Source organism: Tursiops truncatus, chromosome 11, assembly GCF_011762595.2.
Source record: "Tursiops truncatus isolate mTurTru1 chromosome 11, mTurTru1.mat.Y, whole genome shotgun sequence".
NCBI lineage: Eukaryota > Metazoa > Chordata > Mammalia > Artiodactyla > Delphinidae > Tursiops > Tursiops truncatus.
This window is the reverse complement of record NC_047044.1, coordinates 8,494,761-8,509,876: the sequence shown is the minus strand read 5'-3', so window position 1 is coordinate 8,509,876 and position 15,116 is coordinate 8,494,761. Positions and strand designations below refer to the sequence as shown.

Below are 15,116 nucleotides of genomic sequence, written 5' to 3'. Positions count from 1 at the left end.
AATGACTCAAAAAATGAGCAGAAGACCTGAATAGACATTTTTTCAAAGAAGACATACAGATGGCTAACAGGCACATGAAATAATAACATTGCTAATTATTAGAGAAATGCAAATCAGAACAACAATGAGATATCACCTCACACCTGTCAGAATGGATGTCATCAAAAAGTGTACAATAACAAACGTTGGAGAGGGTATGAAGAAAAGGGGATCCTCGTACACTGTTGGTGGAAATGTAAATTGGTACAGCTATTATGAAAACAGTTTGGAGGTTCCTCAAAAAACTAAAAATAGGGCTTCCCTGGTGGTGCAGTGGTTAAGAATCCGCCTGCCAATGCAGGGGACACAGGTTCAATCCCTGGCCCAAGAAGATCCCACGTCTCGGAGCAACTAAGCCCGTGTGACACAACTACTGAGCCTGCGCTCTAGAGCCCATGCTCTGCAACAAGTGAAGCCACGACAATGAGAAGCCTGCGCACCGCAATGAAGAGTAGCCCTGCTTGCCTCAACTAGAGAAAGCCCATGCGCAGCAATGAAGACCCAACACAGCCAAAAATAAAAACAAATAATAAATACATAAATTTATTTTAAAAAATGCCTAAAAATAGAATTACCATATGATCCAGCAATTCCACTCCTGGGCATATGTCCAGAAAAAAATGAAAACACTAATTCGAAAAGATACATGCACCCCAATGTTCATAGCAGCACTGTTTACGACCCAAGATATGGAAGTAACCCGTGTCCATCAACAGATGAATGGTTATGTATATATGCATAATGAAATATTACTCAACTGTAAAAAGAATGACCCTGCCATTTGAAACAATATGAGAGGGACTTCCCTGGTGGCGCCATGGTTAAGAATCCACCTGCCAATGCAGGGGACACTGGTTCGAGCCCTGGTCCAGGAAGATCCCACATGCCACGGAGCAACTAAGACCGCCTGCCACAACTACTGTAGCCCGCGCACCTAGAACCCGTGCTCTGCAATAAGAGAAGCCACTGCAATGAGAAACCCGCGCACCATAATGAAAAGTAGCCCCCGCTTGCTGCAACTAGAGAAAGCCTGCATGCACCAACGAAGACCCAACACAGCCAAAAATAAATAAATAAACAAATTTATATTAAAAAAATGAGAGAATGTTATGCTTAGTGAATTAAGTCAGACAAAGACAAACAGTGTTATGATATCACTTATATGTGGAATCTAAAAAATAATACAACCTAATTTAAGAAAATTTTCATTTTGCCAGAAGGAAACCCTGTAGCCATTATCAGTCACTCCCCATTCCTGTTCCTCTTGACCTCAGGCAACCACTAGTCTACTTTATGTCTCTATACAATTGCCTATTCTGGCCATTTTATATAAATAGAATCATACAATATGTGTCCTTTGTGTGTGAGACTTCTTTCACTTAGTATGTTTTTAAAGTTCAACTATGTTGTAACATGTATCAGTACTTCACTCCTTTTTATGGCTGAATAATATTTTGTTGTATACATATATAAGATATAATATTTTATATACAATATATACAATTTATTATATATAATATTTTATTATATATACTACATTTTGTTTATCCATTCATCAGGTGATGGAAAATTGGGTTGTTTCCACTTTTTGGCTGTTACAAATAATGCTGCTGTGAACATTTTTGTGTAAGTTTGTATAGACATATGCTTTTCATTAACCAGGAGTGGAATTGCTGGGTCATATGGTAACTCTCTGTTTTACTTTTTGAGGAACTGCCAGACTGTTTTCCAAAGCCGCCTCATTTTAAATTCCCACCAGAAATGTGTGAGGATTCAATTTGTCCACATCCTCACCAACACTTGTTATTGTATTTTTTTATTCTAGCCATTCTAGTGAATATGAAATGCTATCTCATTGTGGTTTTGATTTGCATATTGTGTGCTTTTTAAAATGAAAGTGCCCAAGGTCCACCCTGGACTTATTGAAACAGAATCTCAAGAGTTGGGACCCTGGAATTTATGTTGGTGATTCATAAATATGAATAGGTGAATCACCAGCATAGGTGATTCCTATGCTGGTTATAGGCAGACCAAAGCTGAACTAAGGGGCACTCAGAGGCGGAAGAACCAGTGAATTGTTAAAGTTCTCTCTGAGAGGTAAGGCACACGTGAACTTCAAAGTAGGGTTATTACGTCTGAGGAGGAAGGAAAGGGATTGGGTTTGGAAAAGACTGTGCTGGGGGGCCTCAACCCTTCACCATACCTTCACTGTATTTTATTTCTTTAAAAAAAAAGAGAGAAACCTGAAGCAAATATAACGAAGCAAATATGTTAAATCTAGGTAATGGTTACATGGGTGTGTTTGTCATTTTATTCTCTGTGCTCCCCCCCCCACCTTGTAGCTTCAACACAGCTTATTCTTATTTCTGCCATATAGAATAAGGAAGGATAAAAAGTATTCTACAGACCACTCTATCAAATATATGATGACAGTTCTCATAAATTTCTCAAAAATCTTGAGTAGGTGGCCCAGGACTGGTATGGCCACAGGGACTCAGACGTCTTCTGTTTTGTTCTTTCATCTTCAATATGTTGCTTCCGCCTTATGTTTTGCTCTAGCCCCAACCATCATGTCTGGGCTCCATCCAGCAAAGAGGAGAAAACTTCCCTTGAAACACTTTGTGGAAGTTGCACATTCCACTGTGCTTATATTTCTTCGACCAGAATTTAATCACATGGTCACAATAAGCTTCAAAGGACTTTAGAATATGTGTCAGCTAAAATTTGTAGATTCCCTTGCTAAGCGAGAAGTGCTTCTTTGTGTGCGTCAACCACATTATCCAATACACGGCTATTATACTGGTCTTGCCCATCCTACAGTTTTACAACTGATTGTTTTGAATCTAAAGTGTAAGACTTCGCAGTTTAAGGAGGTTTTTAAAAAGAGTAATTAATTCAATGAGGGAAAGGAAGATTTTTCAATAAACGGTGCTAGAGCCAATACGTGACCATATGGAAATATGTGAACCATAATCCCTGTATCATATACCATACATAAGATCTAATTTGAGATGGATCATAGACCTAAATGTGAGGGCTAAAACTGTAAAGCTTTGTTGGAAGATAACACAAGAAGTGTCTCTATGACCTTAGGTAGCTTGCAGAAAGCACTAACTGTAAAAGAGAAGTAGCTCGGTTGAAGTTCATTTTAAAAAAAGGGTTAAACTTTTGTTGATCAGCTGAAACCATTAAGAATGTGGAAAAGCTATAGACTGGGAGAAAACACTTGTAATACGTTTATCTAATAGAGGTCTCACATGTAGAATATATAAAGAATTTCTAAAAATTAATCAGAAAAGGACAAACAACTCAACTGAAAATGTGGACAAAAGGCTTAAATAGGCATTTCACAAAATAAGATACTCAAATAGGCATGAAAATAGGATATTTAGCATTCTTATGCATAAGGGAAATGAAAATTAAAACTGTAATGTGATATCATTACATACTCACTATAGTTCAGAAAGACTGACAGTGCTGTGTTTTGTTGTTTTTTTAGCCACGCTGCAGGGCTTGCAGTCATGACGAGGGACTGAACCCGGGCCACGGTAGTGAAAGCCCGGAATCCTAACCACTAGGACACCAGGGAGCTCCCACTAAGTGCTGATAAGTATATAGAGCAGCTGGAATTCTCATACATTTTTGGAAGGAGTGTAAAATGGTACAATTACTTCAGAAACTATTTCTCAAGTCTGTAGTAAAGTTAAATATACACCTACCTTATGACCCTGACATTCCATTCTAGACGTATACCCAATAGAAATGACTGCATATATTCACAAGAAGACTTACGTGAGAATGTTCATGGTAGCTTTATTTATAACAGCCCCAAATTAGAAATAGCCCAACTGTGTATCAACAGGTGAATAAATAAACATATTTGTTCAGTGAAGTGCGGCTAAGTTTAAAAACTGAACTTTTGATGCACATAAAACATGGGTGAATATCAAAAACATTATATTGAGTGAAAAAAGACAGACATGAAAGTGGACATTCTAATTATATAAAGTTTATGAACACGTAAAGCTCATCTATGGTGATAGAATAGTTACTTGGGGCATAGGGGGTAGAATTCAAGGGAAGGGGCATATAGAATTTTCTGGGGAGGTGGAAACGTTCTGTCTTGAGCTGTATAGTTACATGGGTGCAACCATATCTAAAGTTTATTGAGTTCTACACTTAAGGATTGTATATTTTTCTGTAAGTGAATGATTTTCAGTAAAAACAAAAAACAGTGTTAGGAGCTTCCACCCTTCTCCATAGTCTGCTAAGATCATTTTGAATATTGATTCTGTCATGCAAAATATTAGCTGTCCTTCTCAGCTTTATATTTCAGGAAATATATATGTTTTCTTTTTAAACCATCTGGGGTACCTGGAATGGAGGGGGTGGTTGGAAAGGTGTAACATGTATAAAACGGATGGGATTTAGCAATTAATTTGATATGGAAGAAAAGGAGATGGAGAAATCAAGGGTAACATCAAGGTGTCAAGCTAAATGACTGGGAGGATGGGGATGCCATTGTCAAATAGGAAACATAAGGAAGAAAACAAGTTTGGGAGGGAACAGGATTAATTCTGTATCAAACATACAGAGTTTGAGACGGTGGCAAGCTATCCACAGATACCTGTTTGTCAGCCAGGTGAAAATACGGGGCTAGGGGCTGGAAATACAGGACTGGGAATCACTCACATTTAATAGTTGAAACTGTGAGATTAGATGGCATTGCTATGGCAGAATGTGAAGAGAGGTCCAAGGACAGAACCTGGGGACATAAATGTTTAGAGAGTAGAAGAAAGAGAAGCACAGATTAGCAAATTAGAGAGTCAGCAAATATTTATCGAACATCTTGCGCCCAGTTTATGATGAATAAGACATTCAAAGTCTCTGCCTCAAGGTGTTTGCATTCTTGGTGGGGGGAAGACAGGCAACAAAACACATAAATAAGTGATCCCTTCAGATAGTGATGTGTGCTATGCTAGAGAGTGACTGAATGTGGAAGCTCTTTCAGTTGGGGTGCTCAGGATTCATTCATCGCTTCAAAGAGATGGCACTTGAGCTGATACCTAAATGATGTTGAGGGAAGCTTTCATGTAACAATGTGAGAGAAAAGCTTTCTAAGCCAAAGGAATAAATTCAGAGGCCAAATGGGCAAGATGGAGTATCAGGAACAGGATTTACCTTCCCATTGGAAATAACAGTTTTTAAAATATATGTAATGGGGGCTTCCCTGGTGGCACAGTGGTTAAGAATCTGCCTGCCAATGCAGGGAACACGGGTTCGAGCCCTGGTCCAGGAAGATCCCCATGCCGCGGAGCAACTAAGCCCATGCGCCACAACTACTGAAGCCCGTGTGCCTAGAGCCCGCACACCACAACGACGATAGCCCCCGCTCGTCGCAACTAGAGAAAGCCCACACACAGCGATGAAGACCCAACGCAGCCAAAAATAAATAAATTTATTTTATATATATATACACACAAAATGTATTTGAAACAGTGGTTTTTCAAGACACTGGACATCAGGTAATGAAGGACAGTGATCACTGAGAAATGGAAAACAAGGTGAGTCCTCTGACTACCCCAGCGTACTGGCTTGAGAGAGAGCTTCCAGGCCGCAGTGCAGGGAAGGGGAGCCCAGGCAAAGTCCAGTGGACCCTCTCAGTTGAGGCAACATTGCTGAGAGTCTGGGGAGACTGAGGCAGCCAAAGTTTGTAGGACAGAGTACTGGAAAGGAGAGAGCTGCTAAGAGAACTCTGGAGATTTGAGGAGAGCTCACCTGTGTATTCAGCAAAGTACTTTTTGGCACATACATGTGACTACTCAAGGCTGAGGCAGGAGGGGCACCCCTCCAAGAGGACTGGAAGGAACAGTGTCTAGCACTCAAACAGTGTCAGTAATCGTGCCTGTTTCTACAGCCTAGAAAACCTCGTAATTCATGGAGCATTATTAGTATATTCAGCAGTAGTACTGGTAGAGTTCTCATCGTAGTAGTGGGGAATAATTAATTAGCCCTAACTAATTATTAAGTCTGTCTTAACAAATTCTAAAAACAAGACCTAAAAGGAACAAACTGTTTCAAAGTAATTTAACTGCATGTCAGAGCAACGCTCAAAAATATTTATAGGAATACAGAAATATTCAGGATCCAGCAAATATTCTCAATGTCTGTTACTCAAAGCAAAGATTTTCAGGCATGTAAAAACCAGGAAAATACAAACATAGTGAAGGGAAAAACAAATCAATTGAAACCAACTCGTAGTTGACACAGATGTTAGAATTAGCAAACAAGAACATTAAAACATTTATTATAATTGTATTTCAGATGTTCAAAAAGTCAAGCAGAGACATGGAAAATATATTTTTTAAAAGCCCCAAATCAAATTTCTAGAGTTGAAAACTATAATGTTTGAGATGAAAATTATACTGGATGGAATTGTGGCAGATTAGATATTGTAGAATAAAACATTAGTGAATATAAAGAATCACCAACAGAAACTATCCAACATGAAACACAAAGAGTAAAAATCGAAAAATTGAAAGGAGTATCAGTGTGTTGTGGACAACTTCAGTCAACCTAATATCCCTGTAATTGGAGTCTCTGAAGAAGGGGCAGTGTGGCAGAAAAATAGCTAAGAAATAATGGGCTCAAACTTTCCAAATTCGATAAAAACTGTAAACGTACAGATTCCCAGATCCAAAAAGCTCAACTGCACCTGAAGCATGAGAAAAATGAAGAAAACCACATCAAGGCACATCCTAATCAAATTACTCAAAACCAGTGATAGACAAAATCTTAAAACCAGAGGAAAAAGGGCACACTGTTAACAGAGGAACAAAGGATTTCTCATTGGAAACAATGCAAACAAGAAGACAGTGGAGGAACATCTTTAAAGCACTGAAAGAAAAATCTGCTAACCTTGAATTCTATAACCAGTGAAAATATCTTTCAAAACTGAAGGCTAAATAAAGTCTGTTTCAGACATACAAAAGCTGAAATAATTTATCACCAGCATACCCTTACTATAAGTAATGTTAAAGGGAGAAGGAAAATGATGCCAGATGGAAATATGAATCTACACAAAGGAATGAAGAACTCAGAAAATGGAAACTACACAGCTTAAATATGTGACTTTCTTCCATCATTTAAATCTCTTTAAAAGAGAATTGATTGTTTGAACAACAATAATACAAATGCATTGTGGGTTTATAGCATTTGTATCTGTGAACTGTACGAAAACAGTGGCATGAAGACCTGGAGGGGAACATGGTAGAATACTATTGTAAGATTCTTATATGTGAGTTAGTATAATTTCACTTGAAGAGAAGAGAATACACTTGACCCTTGAACAATGCAGGGATTAGAGGCGCTGACCCTCTGGGCAGTCAAAAATCCAAGTATAACTTATAGTCAGCCATCCCTATATTCGGTTCTCCATATCTGGGGTTCCTCTGCATCCTTGGATTCAACCAACTGGAGATGGTATGGTACTGCAATATTTACTATTGCACAGTTGAAACCCGTGTTGATCAAGGGTCAGCTGTACTTCCCAACTCAGTCTGTGAGGCCAGCATTACTCAGATAACAAAACTACACGAAGACATTGCAAGAAAAGAAAACCACAGATCAGTATCTCTCATGAACATAAATGCAAACATTCTAAACCTAATTTTAGCATATTGAATCCAATAATATGTACGAGGATAATATGTGAACATGTAGGGTTTATCCCAGCAATGTAGGGCTGGTTTAACATTCAAAAATCAATGTGAGGCTTCCCTGGTGGCGCAGTGGTTGAGAGTCCGCCTGCCGATGCAGGGGACACGGGTTCGTGCCGCGGAGCGGCCGGAGCCTGTGCTCCGCAACGGGAGAGGCCACAACAGTGAGAGGCCCGCGTACCGCAAAAAAAATCAATGTGATTCACCACAATAACAAAGTAAAAAAGAAAAACTGTATGATCAACTCAACACATGCAGAAAAAGCATTTGACAGACGTCACATCCATTCCTGATAAAAACTTTCAGCAAAATAATAGAAAGGAGCTACTCAACTTGATAAAGGACTTTTATGAAAATTCTACAGTTAACATTAAGCTCAGTGGAGAATGACTGAATGCTTTACTCATATGATGAAGAACAAAAAAATGGATGTTTGCTGTCTACACTTCTATTTAACATTGTACTGGAGGTTCTAGCCAGGGCAAAAAGGCAAAGAAAAGAGAAGAAGAGAGAGAGGAGAGAGGAGAGGAGGGGAGGGAACCAAAAGAGTACATACCTTGTGATTCCATGCATATGAACTCTAGAAAATGCAAACTAACCTATGCCGACAGAAAGGACATTAGTGGTTGCCTGGGGAGGGAGAGCAGGAGGGAAGGAAGCCCCCAATAGAGCAGTTTTGATAGAGGGACAACGTAGAGGCAAAAGGGTTTTAAAAGTAGTCTGGGGCTTCCCTGGTGGCGCAGTGGTTGAGAGTCCGCCTGCCTATGTAGGGGACGCGGGTTCGTGCCCCGGTCCGGGAAGATCCCACATGCCACGGAGCGGCTGGGCCTGTGAGCCATGGCCACTGAGCCTGCGCGTCTGGAGCCTGTGCTCCGCAACGGGAGAGGCCACAACAGTGAGAGGCCCGCGTACCGCAAAAAAAAAGGTAGTCTGAACACAGTAGATTAAACCCAGTTATTAATCTCTGGTCCCGTCTAAACCTCCACTAAAATTACTTTTACAAAATGATTTCGGCAAGCATAAATCCACCAGAAAAAAAGTGAGTGGAAGAGGAGGTGAAGTAGATAAGAGATGCCAACGAAATTTTGGAAGCTAGAAAGCTTTTGGAGTGACCCTGAAAATGGCAGGTTTGGTTGAAGAATTTACAAGGAGCAGGGTCCCAGGTATCCTGCCCCTCACATCCACAAATGGATGTATAGCTATCCCTCTCCCACCCTGGCAAAGCAGGGGGTGGGGGAGGGGGAGAGAACCTAACTAAAAACAGAAGGATTACATCAAAGTCACATACTAGGTGAGAATGTGCCAGCTCTCTTCCCCCATTCAGTCCCAGAACACTGGAAGCCAGGCTTATACCTGTTAGGCTGAGGATTGAAGGGGTACCTCTCTGGGCAATTGAACAGCCCAGGGGGGGAAAAGAATATACAGATGTAGGCATCTGAGTATTCTCCCAATAAAATGGCCAGGTCCCCTCCTTATATCCAGGAAGCCAACCATGGGATAAGCAATGTCCCCCCCGCCACCACCGGCTTCTCCACATACAAAAAGCTCTTTAGGACTTAACCCTTAAAAATCAGTGGATAGCCGAAGATGACCAGACATTTGATAAAAACCTGTGAATGGAAGATAGTGACCAAACCAAAGATCAAAGAGGAACTTGGAGGAAACAGATTATACAGGGAGCGAAAGAAAATAAAGCAAACAAAATAAAAACACTCCGTAATATCCTCAGAAATAAGGATCATATAATCAGGGAATAAGAACAGGACTATTAAAAAGGACTATGCAGAGCACAAGGAAGAGCTCTTAAAATTAAACTGCAAGGGCAGGAAAAAAATTTTAATTGAAAGTATTGAAAGGTTACGAGAATCTCCAGAAAGTAAAATAAAAAGTCAAAGTGATAAAAGTACAGAGATAAAGAAGAAAATTAAGGAATGAGTCCTGTAGACTCAGTACTGGGTAACAGGAATTCCTGAAGTAGAGAAAAGAAATTGGAGGGGATAAAATTTCAAATATTTATATAAGTAGAGAAAATATCCCAAACCTGAAGAACTAGAACTTCTGGATTGCAAGTATTTACCCAGTACAAGCTCAATAAATGAAAGAAGGACCATACTTAGTGGTTTGCATTTTTAGAAACCTGAGGAAAAGGAAAGGATCCTAAAAGTTTCCAGAGAAGAAACAGGTCATATCCAAAACATTAGGATTTATAATACTATCGAATTTCTATCTAGCAGCTCTGGGTGCTAGAAGACAGTGGAGCATGGCCTTCAAATTTTTGGAAGGAAAAACATTTACTAACTTGAAATTCTATATTTGATTATGTATGTGGGTAAAAATATTCTATATGTTAAATATATAAATAAAGTAAGGACTTTCAGTCATTCAAGATCTCAAAAAATTCACTTCCTGTATACCTTTTATTAGGAAATCATTGAAGTCTGTGTTCCACCTAAATCAGGAATAAACCATAAAAGAGGGAGAAAATGGAAACAGGTGCTCCAGTGAAGGGGAGAGAGCCAAGGAATCCCAGAGATGCAGGGAAAGAGTCATCCCTGGCAAAGTGTCAGCTATTTAGCAGTCTAGAGAGCAAACAATCTCAGCTGGAACAGGAGAAAACCCCTGAGCAATGCCTCCAAGACCGGAGTGAAATTGATAGATTACCTGAAGTGTTTGCACTTATTTAAGAGGAGTCTCGGGCTTCCCTGGTGGCACAGTGGTTGAGAGTCCGCCTGCCGATGCAGGGGACACGGGTTCGTGCCCCGGTCCGGGAAGATCCCACATGCCGCGGAGTGGCTGGGCCCGTGAGCCATGGCCGCTGAGCCTGCGCGTCCAGAGCCTGTGCTCCGCAATGGGAGAGGCCACAACAGTGAGAGGCCCGTATACCACCAAAAAAAAAAAAAAAAAAAAGAGACTCACAGCTCTGTTGGAGGGTTTGAGGGTGAATTAGTGAAAAATACATAATAAATACCAAACCAAAAAAATTGAAAGGAAGTATAAGAGGAAGTAGTAATTGTTAGTTCCAGGGAAAAGAAAAAATTGTACAAGAAAGGAAATTATTCCATATGATCCAGCTGTATATGTTTTTTACTGAGTAATAGCACTGCTAGCACTGAATATTGATTTGAACAAAAATTGTGACTTATATTGGGAGGATATTGGGATATATTGGGAGAAGGGAGGTACATATGTGTTGGTGGGAGGAGCAGCAGAAGAGCGTGCTCAGTGATGAGAACACGGAAGTAATGGGGGTGTAGTTTAGTCTTTAAAGAATTTGGATAGTAAAGGGAAGGGAAAAAACAGGAGGATAGTTGGAGAGGATCACAAGGCCAAAAATAATTTTTCAGAATGGAAGAGATTATAAAATATTTGTAGCTTGAGGAGTTGAATTTACTGGAAAGGGAGAAAGAAGGGATCCTTAGATAGTGAGATCCCAGAGAAGGCAGTGTGGTGTAGGTCATGAGTTTGGAAACAAGTGGTGAGGTTAACCTTGCAGAGCAGTCAGTGGGGGGCAAATGGGCAATGACACAGAGGTTTGTGATATAGTCATGAGAGAAAAAAACGAGGGGCTTTTGGGACTTTGTGTGGGATAGCATTGTCATCTTCAGAAAGGAAAGACTTAGGGAGGATGCTTAGTGGATGGGTTTAGAGTCTTTGAGGAGATAGAAAAGGTACAGGATAAATGAGTGAGGAGTGTGGTGTAGTAGGTCAGTCATTCAGCCCAGTTCTTAGCACCTAGAAGGCATTTGGCAGTTGTGTTGAAAGAATGAACGACCGACCAGAAGGGCTGTGTTAGAGGCTGTGTTTGGCGGGGTGGGGGGAAGCAGGTGAACAAAGGATCACAGCTGCCGGCTAAGCCTTACAGAGCTACTGGGAAGGAGCACCTGGAAGGGAGGAGGAAGAAGTGCCAGGAGATATCAGAAAATGCTTCCTAAAAAAAGTAACTTTCAGCCAGTCTTTGAAGGTGAAATGGAAGTTCACCAGAAAGACAGGATGAAGATGGGCCTTCCAGGCAGAGGCGCTGAGTGTCAGCAGTGAGTGGAAGTTAACTGGTATAATTTGTAAAGGAACCAGTTTTGTAACTTTCTCCAGCTCTGCACTCCAGGAGCTGAAGAGAAAAAGAGAAGGGTTTGGCAAGACAGGAATGTCCTAAGGACAAGTTGGTGGTGAGCAAATCTAGGACATTATGGAGGAAAATCACTGAAATGCCTGCGGGTGAGCCTCTGAATGGACTCTGAGGAAGGAGAAGAACTACAGAACTAGACCTGACAATGAGGACTCCTTACAGATTCGAATGGAGGCAGGGAGTGGAAGAGGCACTTATGGTCAGAGGCGGATTTCAGAATTCATGGACCTCGGTGTGGAGCGGTCCAGATGGATGGCAAGGCCCAGCATCGGGTCCTGCCCGTCTCCTCCCTGAAGCAGGAAGGAGATGGATCTTCTGTCTAGAATGGGTCTAGAGTATCTGATGCCTTTAAACTGAGTTAAGTGCCCTTCCTTCCTTGTTTCATTGCATTCTCACACTGTATTGTAATTGACTAGTTTTTGTTTGTCTTTCCCACCAATCTGTAAGTTTTTGGGGGGGCAAAGACTGTCTTCTTCCCCATTACCTCAGCACAGCACCTAGCATGTAATATGTACCCAATAAATAATTTGTTGAACGAATGAATCGTAGTGGGAGAAAGGTTAGGTTATGGTGTAAGTTTTATGAGTAAAAATACTGAAGCTCCTGAAAATGAGGTCAAGGGGGAGGAGTGGTGGGGATCATCAAATTAAGTCCAAAGTGTTCAAGACATTTGTAGAAAAGAGAAATTAAGATGCGAAGGGACTGGAAGTGGACTTGAGAAAAACAGGAAGTGGCAATAAGGAGCAGTGATCTTTCTGGACCATTTTTATTGCCTTCTGAGATGATGAAGAGTGAGAAAAGGTGAAGGAGGTAGTATCTTCTGGGGAAAAGCATTTTAATTAATACTTAAAAGAATGAGCAGAAATATGAAGTATATGTAAGGCAGAAGACCAGGGCTTCTAGGCAAGAAGGGACATTATATGTAAAGGCACAGAGGGGTGAGGAGTTGGTGTGTGCTCCACCAGGGGTTCATAATGGGTGAGTGAGGCAGGGGTGATAAAAAAGATCACTTAGGCAAATGAACTGAAATTTTATCCCTCAAGACAGGTGATAGAGTGCCATTGAAGAATTTCAAGGAGAGTGATGTGATCATGTTCGCATTTTACAAAGTCCATTTGATGGAACTGGTTTGGAGGATGGATTGAAATGAGATGGGACCCAGAAGCACAAAGACTAATGAGAAGGTTTTTGTAGTGGTGAGACTTAGAGAAGCTGGCTTTAACTATGGCAGTTAAAGAGGATAAAGAAGGGGTAATGGGTATGAGAGCTGTTTGAGAGGTAGAAGCCACTGTACTTGGTGATTAATAGGATGTGGGGTTAAGGAAGGAAGGTGGAGAACCTATAACCTTGACTGTAGGTTTCCTGTTTAAGGATCTTGGTGAAGATGGTACCATTTACAGAGATAGGGGATATAAAAAGGAGTGGAAATTTAAGGCCAAAGATGATGTTTCATTTTGGACCTATTGGGCCATCCAAGTGGAGACCCAAATATGCAAAATATGAGGGCTGCAGTTAAAGATTCGAAAGCCAGTATAGGGGAGGTTGTTGAAGCTGTGGGGTTTTTTTGTTTGTTTGTTTTTAATTTTTGGCTGCATTGGGTCTGCGTTGCTGCACACGGGCTTTCTCTAGTTGCGGCAAGTGGGGGCTACTCTTCGTTGCGGGGCACGGGCTTTTCATTGCGCTGGCTTCTCTTGTTGCAGAGCATGGGCTCTAGGCGCGCGGGCTTCAGTAGTTACGGTGCATGGGCTCAGTAGTTGTGGCACGCAGGCTTAGTTGCTCCACGGCATGTGGGATCTTCCCGGACCAGGGCTCGAACCCATGTCCCCTGCATTGGCAGGCGTATTCTTAACCACTGAGCCACCAGGAAAGTCCCAAGCTGTAGGCTTTTTGATTATTATTTCTCTTCATTATTGTGCTAATTAGAAATGGTTATAGATAAGACTTTTTTAAAATAAATTTATTTATTTTCAACTGCAATGGGTCTTTGTTGCTGCGCGTGAGCTTTCTCTAGTTGCGGCGAGTGCGGGCTACTCTTCGTTGCGGTGCACAGGCTTCTCATTGCGGTGGCTTCTCTTGTTGTGGAGCACGGGCTCTAGGTGCATGGGCTTCAGTAGTTGTGGCACGTGGGCTCAGTAGCTGTGGCTCGTGGGCTCTAGAGCACAGGCTCAGTAGTTGTGGCACGCGGGCTTAGTTGCTCCATGGCATGTGGGATCTTCCCGGACCAGGGCTCGAACCCGTGTCCCCTGCATTGGCAGGCAGATTCTTAACCACTGCACCACCAGGGAAGTCCCTAGATAAGCCTTTAAAAAAAAAACAACTAGTAAGCAGAGGCTAAGTCCACAAAGTAGAGCTCTTTAACTGGGGAGGATTTTGAAAGGTCAAAAATCAAGAAATTTTCATAATATATGTAAGTGGGAGAATAGCCATTCTTGTCTTTGAGAAAATGATTCCAAGGAACTTTAATAACTTTAAACAATGTGTCATCTTTTTTTTTCTAATTAAGGCATAACATTTATTTGTAGCGTTAAGTGCTTAAAATGTACAGTTCAGTGATTTTTTTTCCGCCTATGTGTACTTTCTTGTAACCACAACCCAGATCAAGATCATCCCCAGCTCCTCATAAAGTTCCCTTTGCAACCTTATAACCATGTTTTTTCTTCTAGAGGTTTAGATCACTGTGTAAATTTAGGATGGAAGAATCCTCCCTCTCCTTGGCAAAATCTGGTAGGCTGCAGAATCAGGAAGTCCGTAGAGAAGAATAAAAGTCGAAACCTGGTTTGAATTTCACATTATGCAGTATGTGTCTTTTATTATTCTTGCTTACACTTCCTCCAGTTTCTCCTTTTAATGGAAATAAAGTAAACCTCTTGATTTTTCTGTTCTTTTTGAAACGTAGCCTCTTGATACTATTCCATCTTCTCCAGTATTTCTGAGAAATGAAGACTGCAGAGGGTTGCAGAGCTGGAAAGGCTTTTGTTTTATTTGGGTTTCATTATGGTGTGTATCTATGTTACTGTTGTCTGTCTTCCAGATTACTAGGTTCTATAAGAAATGGACGGTATTTTTCTAAGTAGGGAATAATCCTTGAATACATCTGTTGATATCTATCTCCTTGAATACTTCTGTTTGACATTTTAAAATTATGCCTTTTGGGGAAGTTTTTATAGGACTGATAGTCCCAGTTTGTGGAGGTAGCTCTATCTCTGTACTTATCTTCCTTTATTGATCAGTAAACC

At 40.9% G+C, this 15,116-nt stretch overlaps 1 protein-coding gene across 15 annotated transcripts in view; it reads left to right on the top strand.

The window, feature by feature from the left end:
• TNRC6B (trinucleotide repeat containing adaptor 6B) overlaps nt 1–15,116 on the top strand; it is a 262,411-nt gene that overhangs the window by 81,100 nt on the left and 166,195 nt on the right. The window contains exons 1-2 of one of the 15 annotated variants that reach the window (XM_073788157.1): nt 3,604–3,700; nt 14,544–14,676. The exons of 11 other annotated variants lie outside the window; for them this stretch is intronic. The gene's annotated coding sequence lies outside the window, so the exon portion shown is untranslated. Of the gene's footprint in view, nt 1–3,603; nt 14,677–15,116 lie in introns of those variants that run through there. 3 more of the 15 variants (XM_073788156.1, XM_073788152.1, XM_073788153.1) reach the window with 3 other exon arrangements.